This window comes from Mus pahari, chromosome 15, assembly GCF_900095145.1.
Source record: "Mus pahari chromosome 15, PAHARI_EIJ_v1.1, whole genome shotgun sequence".
Taxonomy (NCBI): Eukaryota; Metazoa; Chordata; class Mammalia; order Rodentia; family Muridae; genus Mus; species Mus pahari.
The window spans coordinates 39,811,121-39,825,124 of NC_034604.1; the positions used below are offsets into that span (position 1 = coordinate 39,811,121).

Here is a 14,004-nt window from a genome sequence, read left to right on the forward strand (position 1 = left end):
ACACACACACACACACACACACACACACACACACACACACACACACGGGGTGGTGGAGGAAGGGGAAACCACTGGAGGGAGACTGAGAGAGAGAGAGCAAGAGAGAGGAGAGAGGGAGAGGGAAAGAGAGAGAGCAAGAGAGGAGAGAGGGAGAGAGAAAGGGAGAGCAAGAGAGGGGAGAGGTAGAGGGAAAAGGGAGAGGGAGAGAAGAGGGAGAAGGGAGAAGGGAGAAAAGGAAGAAGGGAGAAAAGGGAGAAGGGAGAGGGAGAGGGAGAGGGAGAGGGAGAAGCCCAGGTGGGTATGCTAGGCTAACCAGTATGAGAAAGTAACCCTGTGTGTCCCACATTTCAGTCTAAGGGCTGAGGCAGGGATCAGGTTTAGATAACTAATAAGTCCTCTACACCATACACACACACACACACACACACACACACACACACACTCACAGACACACACACAAACAGTTTTAATATTTTTTACTTCACTAAATCTAAATCTGAGTTTAGAAAAAAACGATCAATTCTTAAGGTGTTACTGCCTAACTGTACATTTACATGATAATACCTTTTGAATGACATTTATAGTTTAACTGGCATCACAGATACACCCTTCCTGCTGATATTCATTGTTCTCTCTGTAGTGCGTGATTTCACAGAGAATACATTCTTTCCCTCAATAGCTGTTTTTTTAAATTTGATTAATATTATTTGACATTTACTTACATCTTTCAGACATAAGTAGTTATCTGGTTTCTCATCAACATTAAATCCTATTGCATATTCAGGAGAGTTTTTTGAAACTGGTCCCCATCTGTTAGGCACACCCTCAGTTGGCTGCTTCAATGTAATTCTTTGCTCATGAGCCTTTCTCCTTGCTCATAATCATTTTTTTTCTCTCTGTAAACTGACAAAGGTTGACATTTTTATATTGGCATATGGGATTAAAACTTCTAAAAACTTGGGTATTAGATTTTCCTTTGTGGTTAGAGAAGTGGTTGGGTTGAAATTCTGTTTATCTGTCACTGATTCTGATTAAAAACTTGCGGTAGCCGGGAAGCTGCTTTCTACAAAGGAATGCAATTGCCCAGAGTCTGAGCAGACGTGGAAGCCCTGACATACAGCCTGCCTGGGGAATTTTGAATGCAAAGTTGAGGTGACTTCTGGGAAAAAAAAATGCTCTCAAGAGGAGAAGAAATTTGGATGGTGCTTAGAGCCTGCCTGACACTGTGTTTCTCTCCCAGCCCTATGGATATCTACCTGCATCTTTGATGAGAGAGAGGTTGTAAAAACAGGGACACTCACAGCTAAGCACCACCAACGAGCTCTGCACACTATTGTATGTGATGGGAAGGGGTGAAATAATTTTGTACCATTTGTTTTGCATATAGCCTGGTGGCCACGGTGGTAGAGAGCAAAGACGCACTAAGGTTTGCACAGCAGTTAACAAGGTCTCATCTTGTGTTCGTGTGAATAAAACTCCATTTGTTCTCTCAGACGTGTAAGTGTGAGATTTTTGCTGGAAGTAGAGGAACATTTGAGAGCTTGGAGTGGAGCATTTCTGAAGTTGGACCTATTATCATGAAGCAAAGGTTTAAATACGGCATCCATTTCCCAGGATGAGATTCAGGTTGGGCTGGTTTACAGTGGTTGAAATGTAGAAAGATTTTGGAAAAGGACTCCCTTAGTAACTGGATTTGAGGGAGGGATGAGAAAACTAATTGCCATTAGGGCTAGGCACCAAACTTTGAACTGTTCACCAACTGTAGTAGATTTATTGTAGAGTGATTTCAGTGGAAATTGTAGTGAGTTCCAAGTAGTTATAGGGAAGTGACATGCTTTCTATAAGAAGTATGGATATAGGTGAATGGCAGTGCCTTAGACCTCGAATCTGCCCAGGGACTTTACAGAGCAGACTTCTGAGATGAGATCATTAATGATGACATCTGTGATGAGACACAGATCTCATCTACGTCTCTCAGAGCAGAGAGACACAGCATGTGCTAATCCAATTGCATCTGCATTTTTCTTAAAGCTGGAAGGTGTGGAGGGCCTTCTCTTCACAGCTGAAATTCTCAACTACTAGAACATGTCACCTGACTTTCACATCCCTGGGATAATGTGCTTAGAGCCCCAACTACCTGATGAATAGGGAAGCAGCTGGGGGTTGCCAAGGTTCTCTTCCAACTTGGTGAAGTGGGAAGTTCTAACAGGAGGCTCATCTTCACTGGCCTACTGCATGCTTGTAAGTTTCTCTTTAGAAAGGAAAGTTTTGTGGCAACTGATTTAAGCACTTTGTGTAGGACTAGGAGGCGAGTGATCAGATAGAACAATTTAGTCCAGCGATTCTAGATCGTCCCCAGTAAAAATTATTTTCTATACTTCCCGCCTCTATTGTCCAGGGGTTGCTTCATGTGAAAGAAGGGATTTGTTGTCTTTGTGGTTATTATCTGCAGGTATGCTTAGAAAAAGTGCCAGATCTACTATAGCATTATATATTTATTTATTGAAAAGGAATAGAAATATAGAAGCTAAGAAAGTATTACCAAATTGTATTGTCAATAGTTGATCTTAGAGCCTGAGCCATTGGTGTTCTGTTCAGGAAAAATTCCCAGTTCCAATGTGTTTGGGGCTATTTCCTACTTTCTCTTCTATTAGATTCCATGTATTTGGCATTATGTTGAGTTCCTTGATCCACTTGGACTTGAGCTTTTTGCAGGATGATAAATATGGAGGGACCCATGGGTCTAGCTGCATATGTACCAGAGAATTGCCTTATCTGGCACCATGGGAGGGGATGCCCTTGGTCCTGTTGAAGCTTGATGTTCCAGGGAAGGGGAATGCTAGGGTGGTAAGACAGGAGTGGGTGGGCACTCTCACAGAAGCAGGGTGGGGATGGGATAGGGGGTTTTCAGAGGGGAAACCAGCAAGGATTTTTTGAGGGTTTTTCCCAATTTCTCTTCTATTAGATTCAGTGTATCCGGCTTTATGTTGAGGTCCTTGATCCACTTGGACTTGAGCTTTGTGCAAGGTGACAAATATGGATCAATTTGCATCCTTCTACATGTAGACATCCGGTTAGTTCAGCACCATGTGTTGAACATACTTTCTTTTTCTACTGTACAGTTTTGGCTTCTTTGTCCAAAAACCACATGCGTGTGGTTTATATCTGGGTCCTCAATTCTATTCCATTCATTGACCTCTCTGTCTCTGTACCAGTACCACGCAGTTTTTTATCATTATTCCTCTGTAGCACAACTTGAGGTCAGAGAGAAGAAGAAAGGTGTTGTTTCCTTAATTTCTTTCTCAGCCCATTTATGATTTGTAAAAAGGAAGACTGCTGATTTCTTTTAGCTAATTTTATATCCAGCCACTTTGCTAAAGTCATAAAGCTATAGGACTTCTCTGGTAGAGTTTTGGGGGTTGATTATGTATACTTTCATATCATCCTCAAATATTGATACCTTGGCTTTCTCCTTTCCAATTTGTATCCCCTTGATATCTTCTTGTTGTCTTATTGTGCTAGCTAGAACTTTTACTATATTGAATAGATATGGAGAGAGTGGGCTGCCTTGTCTTGTCTCTGCTTTTAGTGGGATTGCTTTCATTTTAACTCCATTTAATTTGATGTTGGCTACTGGTTTGCTGTATATTGCTTTTATTATGTTTAGGTACAGGCCTTGAATTCTTGATCTCTCCAAGACTTTTCATATGAATGGGTGTTAGATTTTTGTCAAAGGCCTTTTCAGGATCTAACAGGATGATCATGTGATTTTTTTTTCTTTTGAGTTTGTTTGTATAGTGGGTTACATTGATAGATTATTGTATATTGACCCATACCTGCATCCCTGGGATGAAGCCTACTTGATTATGGTGAATGATGTGTTTCGACGTGCTCTCAAAGAACAAACTGTGCTTTCATTTTTACCTCCTTTTGACCTTCATATCCTCTCAGGCGCTGGATGCTGTCACTTGGTAAGTATATCTCGAAGGCTCCTGTACTGAATGGATAGTGCTCCCCATGAATGCTCCCCATGAGTGCTCCCCAGGTGTGCTGGGAACTCGGACTGAGGACCTTGGGGGCAGTGTTTAGGTCATCAAGGATGTGCCTGGCAAGTAGAGTCCAGGACCTCCATCTCTCTTTTCTTCCTCTCTCCTTTGCTTCTTGGCCATGAGCTGAGCAGTTTTCTCCTCTGTACATTGTCATTGTCATCCATCATCTCTACTAGAGTCCCAGAGCAATGAGCCCAGTGAATCATGGGTTAAAAAATTTAAAACAAACCATTTCCCTCTGTAAACTGATTGCCTCTAGTGTTGGTTACAGTAACAGAAAGTTCATCAACACTAAGGGGCACTAAACACTCAATAACAACATATTATGTAACAGTTATCAGTGACCAGAGGCAAAGCAGGTATCCATATCAGAGAAGACATTCCCAGAGATAGCCTGAAACCAAACCGTAGAGTCATTTGCAGAGCTCTGTGTGGTGTCCTGGTTGCAGTTTCTGACTGCATGGTAACTTGGCCAATGCTTTGTGTCAGGTCTCTTCCTTACCCTGGGTGTCTGTTCCTTACTTTTAAAGTGAGTGGGTTGGACTAGGTGTCTTGCAAATCTCTTCCTGTGCTCAAACCCACGATTGCATAATACCTTACTTAGAACATATGGGTGATTTGAATGATGAGAATTTGAATGAGGCTCATCAAAATTTGGAGAATACTATCTCTTTTCATGCCAGCGTAAGCAACGTGGGAGAATACGTGACATTCTCTTGATTTTTTATCAGGTTAGGTATGTCTTTGTGCAAGGGAATGTATTTTAAAGGTCCTGCAAATGTTTTACTGGCATTTCCTCCAACTCACAATGTACTCCGGAAGGGACATTTATCCCCCACATGTAATTTGCTCTTTTGTTGATGGATTTGTTTCCTAGGAAACCTGTGATCAATTAGGCTTCTCCACACATTTGGGGAGATGCCCTTGACTTGATTTCATGTATCTGTCACTGGGTAGTATGTTCTCAGTCTGTGTGAGTGACAGAATCTAGAGTCAAGGAGGGCTTTAGTTTAGAAAAGTTAGTATGTCACAAAATAGAGACAACAAGCGCTGGAACTTGGCTTGGCTATTCTTAACAGAATCCATCATGCCACACCAGTGCAAACGAAATGGGATTTCTGTAAATGAATATAGGGAGGAATTGGCTTCCTTTCATCAAGAACTGCCTTTCAGCGGCACTAAAAGCTATGTTTACTTTCTCTTCTTTGAGATTCAGTGTACCTGATTTTATGTTAAGGTACTTGATCCACTTGGACCTGAGTTTTGTGAAGAGTGATAAATACGGATCTATTTGTATTCTTCTACATGTAGACACCCAGCTAGTCCAGCACTATGTGTTGAAGATGCTTTCTTTTATCCATTTATGGTTTTGGCTTCCTTATGAAAAAATCAACTGTTCATAGATGTGTTGGTTTTATTTCTGGGTCTTTGATTTGATTCCATTGATCAACCTGTCTGTTTTTATACCAATACCATGCAGTTTTTGTTTTTGTTTTTGTTTTTAAATTACCGTTGCTCTGTAGTACAGTTTGAGGACAAATATGGTGATTCCCTCAGAAGTTCTTTTATTGTTCAGGATTGTTTTGACTATCCTGGGTTTTTTGCTTGCTTGTTTGTTTTTCCCTATGAAGTTGAGAATTGCTCTTTCAAGGCCTATAAAAATTGTGTTGGAATGCTGGATCTAGGCCTTCCCACACTTACGTAGCAGATGTGTAGCTTGCTCTTCCTGTGGATCCTGAACAACTGGAAGTGGGAGGCTATTCCAAAAGCTGCTGCCTGTCTGTGGGATAGGTTCTTCTAGCTGGGCTGCCTTGTCTGGCCTCTGTGGGAGAGGATGTGCTGAGTCTCTCAGACTTGATGTGCTAGGGGTGTGGGGGGGGGGAATACCCAGGGGGATCCCACTGGCTTAGAGGAGGAGGGGAGGAGGGTATGGGGACGTATTGTGGGAGGAGGTGACTGGGAAGGAAGCAGTGAGCAGGATGTAAAGTGAGAGCAGGATGTAAAGTGAAAAGTATAAACAAAAAGTTACATCTATACATAATCATGTTTCTGGATGTACATATCACTTAATGGAAGAGTTGTGGTTTAAGGAATACATCATTGGGTGATTTCATTATTGTGTGAACATGGCAGAACATGGATAGCTGCAACACTAAGGGGTAAAGGAAGCTTTTAGTTTACCACTGTATCCGTGGTCTGCTGTTGATATGTCCTGTTGATGTGCTAACAGATGAGTTCTAAGCTTTGTAGCCACACACAATATCTACATGGATTACTTGCACATATTAGACTCAATGTACAACAAGGAAAGCCCTGATTCCTGTCTTGTGTGACAGCTATAAAATGTAATTCCATTTTTATTCGCTATTCAGGTGGAAATCGGCAAAGGTTTCATTATTTTTCCTGCAGTTCTCCAAGCTTGCGAACGGTGGCGCTGCTGGCCCATTTTTATTTCTCTCTTGCAAAGCAAACACACAGGGCGTTCACCGGTCTGGGTCATTAATAATGTTTACAGCAAGGCAAAGACGACAGTGCTATTCGACACTGTGATTCCGACATAAGCTGGAGTCTGCTTAGGTTCAGGGGAAGAGCTGCCAGCTGTCTCATAGGCTCATATCCACAGGTGTTTCCAACACTACCGCTTTACTCACCGAAGCATTCTTGGTTTTGCAGACAAGTGTCAAAGAATCTCTTTAGCTGAAAGGTCTGAGCTGATGGTAGCCTAACTGATCCTTGGATGCAGATGTGTGTTTTGTTTAATTAACTTCAGAAAGCTCTCTGATATTTCAAAAGTGCAAACCAGATTGCAACTCAGGAAGAGAAAGAAGCCCAGAGAAGAAGAATGGATTCTATATGTCAAAGCTTAGGAGTAGAAAAGGCAATGGTCTGTGGGTGTGTGGAAGCTTTCAAAGACAAGACTAAGGGGATCAGACTTCTGCTCTATGTGATGGTCTTGGGTGTTCCAGCTAGAGTACCAGGTCTGTTTCCTCCTGGGTCTTTTTACATAATCTAACAAGTTGGACTACCTACCCTCTTTCCTCCACTCGGCTGGAGTTTAAGGGAGGGCTGATCCTTCTTCAGATCTGTCTCTTTGGCTCTACTTTAGTGAAAGAAACAAGAACATCTGCAGAATGAAGGAGGCGGGCATTGCCCAGGGAGCCTATTTCCTTTCAGATAGTGTTCTGAAGGGATCCTTGGACACCTTTTTGAAAACAGTTTGCTGTAGCTTCTCATTCTGCCCATGAGCAAGATACCATCATGTGGTGTGTGTGGTGTGTATATGTGTGTGTGTGTGTGTGTGTGTGTGTGTGTACTCGGTTAGTGCTATCCCACCACTAAAATAGTCAGGATAATAGTAACGATAATTATAAAATTCTGACAGCTTTGAAGGCAGACCCTGCTGCTAGTTTTAAATTACAGGCAATGTTCCCTCCCTCTCTCTTTAGAACAATAAAAGGGAAAAATACAAAAACCGGCAGGCTGGGAAGCAGTATGTTGCTTGTGCGTGGGCGGGATTGTCTGGGGAGTGTTTCCAGGGAACTCTGGCAGGAAGGCTCTTGTTTGCAAAGGGTTTCCCCTGCACTGCACCGTGGCAGGATAACAGATGGTCTCTGTACTGCAGAAGGGAAAATACCTTTTCTGTTCGGCAATGTCCTTCACTGCAGGCGAGCAAATTGCAGGGCCTTGCAGGCAGCCCTTGTGCTCCCCTAGTGCAGCCTTAGTCACGAGGCATCAGATTTTCTCTGTAGGAATAAAAATAGCCTCTTCACTATAGCCTGCGCACGAAAGCCATCAGCCCCGAAGAGTGCCACATCCCCGTTTAGAGGGCAGTGTCTGCTATGCTTGAGTGGGAAGCCAAAGCATTTCCTTTGTGAGAGTGTCAGAGATTCGCAGCCCCCTCCCCTTCCCACACTGTGCTGACCCCATTCTCTCTGTCTTCAGGCTTGTACCACGTGTGGAGACCCGAGACTGCCGAACACAGGAGCACAATTTGAAAAGGTCTTCCTTGTTAGACCACAGGCTTAGCATACTTTAAAGGAAGCTAAGGAAAATGCAGCCACGGCGAGATGAGACATTAATTTTATAATTGTATTCATTCTCTCTCTCTCTCTCTCTCTCTCTCTCTCTCTCTCTCTCTCTCTCTCTCTCTCTCGTAACCGTAGATGCTGTCTATTGCAGAGATCCAACAGAACGGAGCAAACCTGGAATCCTATACTGCGTTCTTCCTACAGCTCTCCTGTGTACTTTCCCCTTCCCGATTGTAAAGGCCAAAAGGCCGAGGTCCTCTGAGAAGGCCAAGTCAAAAAGCAGCAGCGTGGGTTGGAGAGTTTGTTCAATGGTTAGGAGCTCTTGCAGAGGACCTGGTTCAATTCCCAGCTTCCATAGGATAGCTTGCAACTATCTTCAATTCCAATGTCAGAGGATCGGACACTCTTTTCTGACCTCCTCTGGCACCATAGGTATACATAGCAGGAAAATACTCACACACATATTTAGAAAGCAGTAGACAAGTGAACACTGTTATCCCTTAATGTTCTATATCATCAACTCAGGGCAAGACTTGGTTTTATGACTTCTCTGGCGGGAATGAAGACATTCTTTTTTGGCTGTCCTAGAACTCACTTTGGGGGCAAAATAATCAGCCAGCTGTATCTTGCCTATAAAAGTTTAAATAAATTAAGGATGTTCTGGAAGGGTTAAATAATGGATGGGTCACAGTTTTAGGTAGGTTGGAAACTACTGTGTTAGAGTATTAGGAAAAAAAATATCTTATGCTGGCCTTTTAGCTTTGCCTGACTCCCAAGAACCTTGTGAGCTCCGTGGAAAGCAGTTGGTCCTGAGACAGGGAGAAGAGGCCCCTTGGTGCAGTTATTTGTCAGCCACGTTCTTAATTTGTCAGCGTTGTGAACCTGCATTGCCTCTTCTCTCTAGTCAATGTTCCAGACCCTTTTTATATCCTCCCTGGTCTCTGGTACTATACTGGTATTTCAGCTAATTTAATTATTAGAAAAAAGTATGTGTCAGCGAGCCAAGGGGGATGAAACATACAATTTTGTTTCTAGATTACTGGCTCCCAAACTGTTTATTTAACCTATTCATCTTTCTATCCCCTCATAAACTAGATGTAAAATTGATTCTGAGGAACTACTGTTATTTCTACAAAAATGCCAGGCTTGCTTAGAGAACATTTTAATATAGATTATGAAATGAGATGCCAAGAAAACGCAGTTTCGAAAAATCTTTTGTTTAAAACACATTGCTTCCCATAAAGCCTGAATAGAAAACAGGTATTTAAAAAAAGTTTACTGCTGATTATGATAAAAGTATAAGGTTAGACTTTTAAAGGAACAGGCATAGCAATTCATTGTTTTGAAGTATTGTTATCTATAAGGAGCCTGTAAAGAGGTGAGGGAGTTGTTTTGAAGTGTTTCTGTCTGTAAGGAGTCTTTTGAGGTGGTGAGGGGGATATTTTTTCAGTGTCTTCAGAAGGTAGGCTTAGCAGGTGTGTGTCAGAGAACACAGAAGGCAAAGTCATGAAGCGGTTAAAAGTTAGACAAGAATTGGAGGGAAAGAGCACCAATTGAAGAATTTTTGTAGTTGGCATTTTTTTTTTCCTGCAGGTTCTGATGTCTTCCCCCCAAATCTTCAGAGAAATGGAATTTTAGTTGTATCTCTGTTTCTATGAGCAGATGTGACATCTGGAATTGCCGAAAATGTCATTAATTGATAGCTATCTAAACTGTGTCCCAGAGCCCTAAACTTTATAAGCTTACTACTCAATATATTACTATATTACTCATGAATGACATTTTCTTTGACTGGGGCTTTGTGGCTTTACAGTGGGAGCATAATTCAGGATAGCTCACAGAAGATGAGATACATCTCTATATTTAAGGAAACTAATCTCTTTTAATCCTGTGACATATGTTGGCAATATGGGGATACACAGCATTGATGTGTTTGATGGATGTGTCACTAGCTGTCATTTGACTCTAGTAATCATCCATTATTTAACCCTTCCAGAACATCCTTAATTTATTTAAAGTTTTATAGGAAAGATAGAGTTGACTGATTATTTTGCCCCCATCCTTGAATTTTCAGGTCTTAAACCTTGGGAGGAGATGTGTCTTTGCAAAACACGAGAGAGAGAGAGAGAGAGAGAGAGAGAGAGAGAGAGAGAGAGAGAGAGAGAGATATTATCCTAGATTATCTAGTTTGTTCTAAATGCTACACAAGTAAACTCTATAAGAGAGTCAAGAGAGGGAGGAAGGAAGACAGAGTCATGATAGGGCAGAGAAAGATTTAAAGGTATTGGCATTGAAGACTGGAGTTTGTGTAGGCTTGAAGGACATTAGGGCCGGGTCTTTCTCATATTCAAGAGCTTATAAAACCAATGAATGACAATTAACACCCTAATGATTGGTCAGAAGAATAGGGACTGAGTGTCATTGCAGGTCAAAGGAGGAGACATGGCACCATGAACTGATCAGAAAGTCATTAATTGATACTTGTTCCCTGAAGCTCAAAACTTTGTAACATTACTATCCAGCAGGAGGCTTGAAGAATATATACCATAGCTCTTCCTGTAACACTATGTTCCAGTGGTCCCACCAATCACCCGGACAGGAAAACACTATCTAGTCTAGGGACTTTAGAAATAGTTTAAGTCTGTTTGAAAAGTAGGCGAAACAACCGCCTCTTTGAGTATCATCGACTCTCATCCATCAATCGTGCTCCATTTTACTCTCTAATAATTTCTCTCTATCTTCTATGTATGTGTCTTTTCTGAATTCCTTTGAGGGAGGTCACAAAGCCTGGGGAGTGGAGGGAGAGGCAGAGAGACCCTGAAGATGCTGATTCTAGAGTTGCAGAGCCATAACCCAAGGACTGCCAGGTGACATCGTAGGCTGGAAAGGGCTAGTAATGGCTGCTCTTCCAGATTATCCCGTGGAAGTGCAGACATGCTGACGGTGTAACTTTGGTCCAATTGTGCTGATTTTGGACTTCTAGTTTCTAAAACTCTGGGAGAATACGTTTCTGATATCTTATGTTATTAAAGTTTTGTAATTTATTACTGTACTAACAGATTGGTAGTTTTTAGAATAAGAAATGTTCACTTCCAGCCATCATAGATACCTTAGTTCTTTGGGTTTCTATTACTATATATACCATAGAAGAGGTGACTGATAAATCAACTATATTTGTTTTCACAGTTACAGGGGTTGGAGGTTCAAGATTAAAGCACTAGCAAATTGGGGTGCTGTCAGGTGTGGCGTTTGCTTAGGGCTACTTACTGGTTCATGCCCATGTCTCATTGGTGGAAGGGCTGGGTGAGAGTTCAATGTTGTTTCTTTTATACACACACTTTCTTTTTTTTTTTTTTAAGATTTATTTATTTATTATATGTAAGTACACTGTAGCTGTCCTCAGACACTCCAGAAGAGGGCGTCAGATCTTGTTACGGATGGTTGTGAGCCACCATGTGGTTGCTGGGATTTGAACTCAGGACCTTTGGAAGAGCAGTCGGGTGCTCTTACCCACTGAGCCATCTCACCAGCTACACACACTTTCTTAATGACCTATTCTTTGTCCAAAGGTTCTACCTGATACAATTGTGGATCAATTTTTTTTAACATGTAAATTATGAGATATGGTATACAAATATTCAAATTTTTAGTACTAAAATACATGATATACATTCCCAATCTAGATACCTAAAAATGGGAGAAGTATAAAAACTACTGGTTCTTAAGACATCAGACACCAGGAAATGAAGGCAATTGATGAGAGAGAGAGAGGAAGAAGGAGAGAGAGAGAGAGAGAGAGAGAGAGAGAGAGAGAGAGAGAGAGAATAGGAATGCAGTTCGCAAAAAACATGCTTCTGCCAGAGCATGAGGCAAATCATGGTTAGCTGCCATGGGCAGTCTAAAGCAGTGCCACATCCCTACACTGGGACTAAAATGAAAGCATATTCTCTTAATATGCCTCTGTTTTTTAAAGAACCCAAAATTCCAGAGTTCTCAAAATTGTCACTACAGCATTCTGCTCACCCCAAACAAGCGAACCAAAAGAAAGGAAGGCCCGAATCCATAAAATTAGAGACAAAAATGGTTAATTATATAAAATTCCAAGGAAATAGTTGTTAGGGAATACTTTACAAATTTATATTCTCAAAAACTGAAAATCTAAAAGAATAGCCAATTTGTTGGGCACATGTGATCTATCAAGAAGGCGTAAATATAAATACTTACAATCAGTAGTGTTTTCTCTGTGTAACGTCTATAATGAATTCACTGAGAAAGATATCTGGGAAAAAATTCTCACCATAACCACAAAATAAATAAACACAGGAACAAACCTATCCACAGAGACGGAAGACCATTACAATGAACAACTGGCCTTGAAGAAAGAAATTGAAGACAGTAGAAGAACTGGGAAGACCACCTATGCTCATTAGTAGAATAATATGAAAGTCGCCATCTAAGCAAAAGCAATGTAAAGATGCAGTTTAATAAAGATCCTAGTGACAGTGTCCACAGAACTAGAAAAGCAATTCCAAAATGATTTGGAAGCATAAACAGCAAAAGGCTCTAAACAGCAAAAGCATCCTTAGGTAAAAGGAATGCTGCATGTTTCTCAAATTCTGTTCCACAGCCACTGGCACACCAACAGTCATGGAGACCAGTAAGATAGAGAATCCACAAAGAAATCATACAGTTATAGATAACTATTTTTTTTTTTTTTTGTGGGTGGTGATGTTGGTGGAGGGAACATATAGAAAATGCTAACTGTAGGAAAGATAAATCCTTAACAAGTCATGCAAACCTGGGTGATGACATGAAGAAAGGTAAAACCATATCTACATCTCTCCTTCTGCACACATAAATTCAAAATATACCTAATGCCTTAATGCTTGACTGGAGACTGCAACTGAGAAAAAACACGAGTAAATACTTCACGATACAGGTGTAAGCAGCATTTTTTGAACTGGACTCTCAACAGTGCAGGATCTCCTAAGAATGACAAGTGTGGTTCAGTGAAATTAAGATGCCCAGTAAAAAGAACAATGATGGGAGTCCAGAGTGAGCCTGAAGAATGAAAAAAATACCTTTTACTAATTATGCATCAGACAAGAAATTCATATCAAGGCTACCCAAAGAACTGTAAAATTAAGTACTCAAAGCAAGAACCTTCCAATCAATGAATGTGTTCATGAACTGAATCAACATTTCTCAAAGATGAAATATAAATGATAAATAAATACTTGGAAGAGTATTCAATGGCCTTAGCCATCCGAGAAATGTAAATTAAAACCCATGTGAGGGTCCATCACTTGCTCTCATCAGATATGGCAAAAAGTGCAGGAGAAGGTATGGAAGTTCCCTAAAACACTGAAATCAGTGCTACTACATGGCCCTCCTGTACCACAGGGTCTCTAGGTCACTGTACCATGCATCATTTCATAGCTGCAATAGTCATTATAGACAAGGAACAGAACCAGTTTAGATGTTCAAGAGATGAATGGACAAACAACATGAATTTCATGTACAGTGGAGGCATCACATTTGCAGGAAAATGGACGTAATTTGATCCTTATGTTTAGCAAAATAAACCAGGCTCAGACAAGTACCGATTTGAAATGATACGTGTGTATGTATATCTATTTGTAGGTAAAAAAGCTAGAAAGAGGGTCATGAAGGGGAGTGGAAGATCTTAAGGGAGGCTGGACATAGGGCAGTAGAGTAGACATAACATAAACTGAAGGAAGTACCACTTGGGGAAAAAAAGGAGAGCCAGCCAGAGACAAGAAGAGGCATGGGGAGGATAGTAGGGTAGAGGGATGAATGATATGTATGAAGATTCCATGTATATATCATTCCATTACAATGTGTGCTAACCTAAAAATTCATTACAAAAATACAATTGTTTAGGAGCTTTCCATATAAAGGCAACA

At 41.1% G+C, this 14,004-nt stretch overlaps 1 pseudogene; it reads right to left on the bottom strand.

The window, feature by feature from the left end:
• Positions 1-7,929: 7,929 nt before the first annotated feature.
• LOC110332940 overlaps positions 7,930-14,004 on the bottom strand; it is a 46,111-nt pseudogene continuing 40,036 nt past the window's right edge.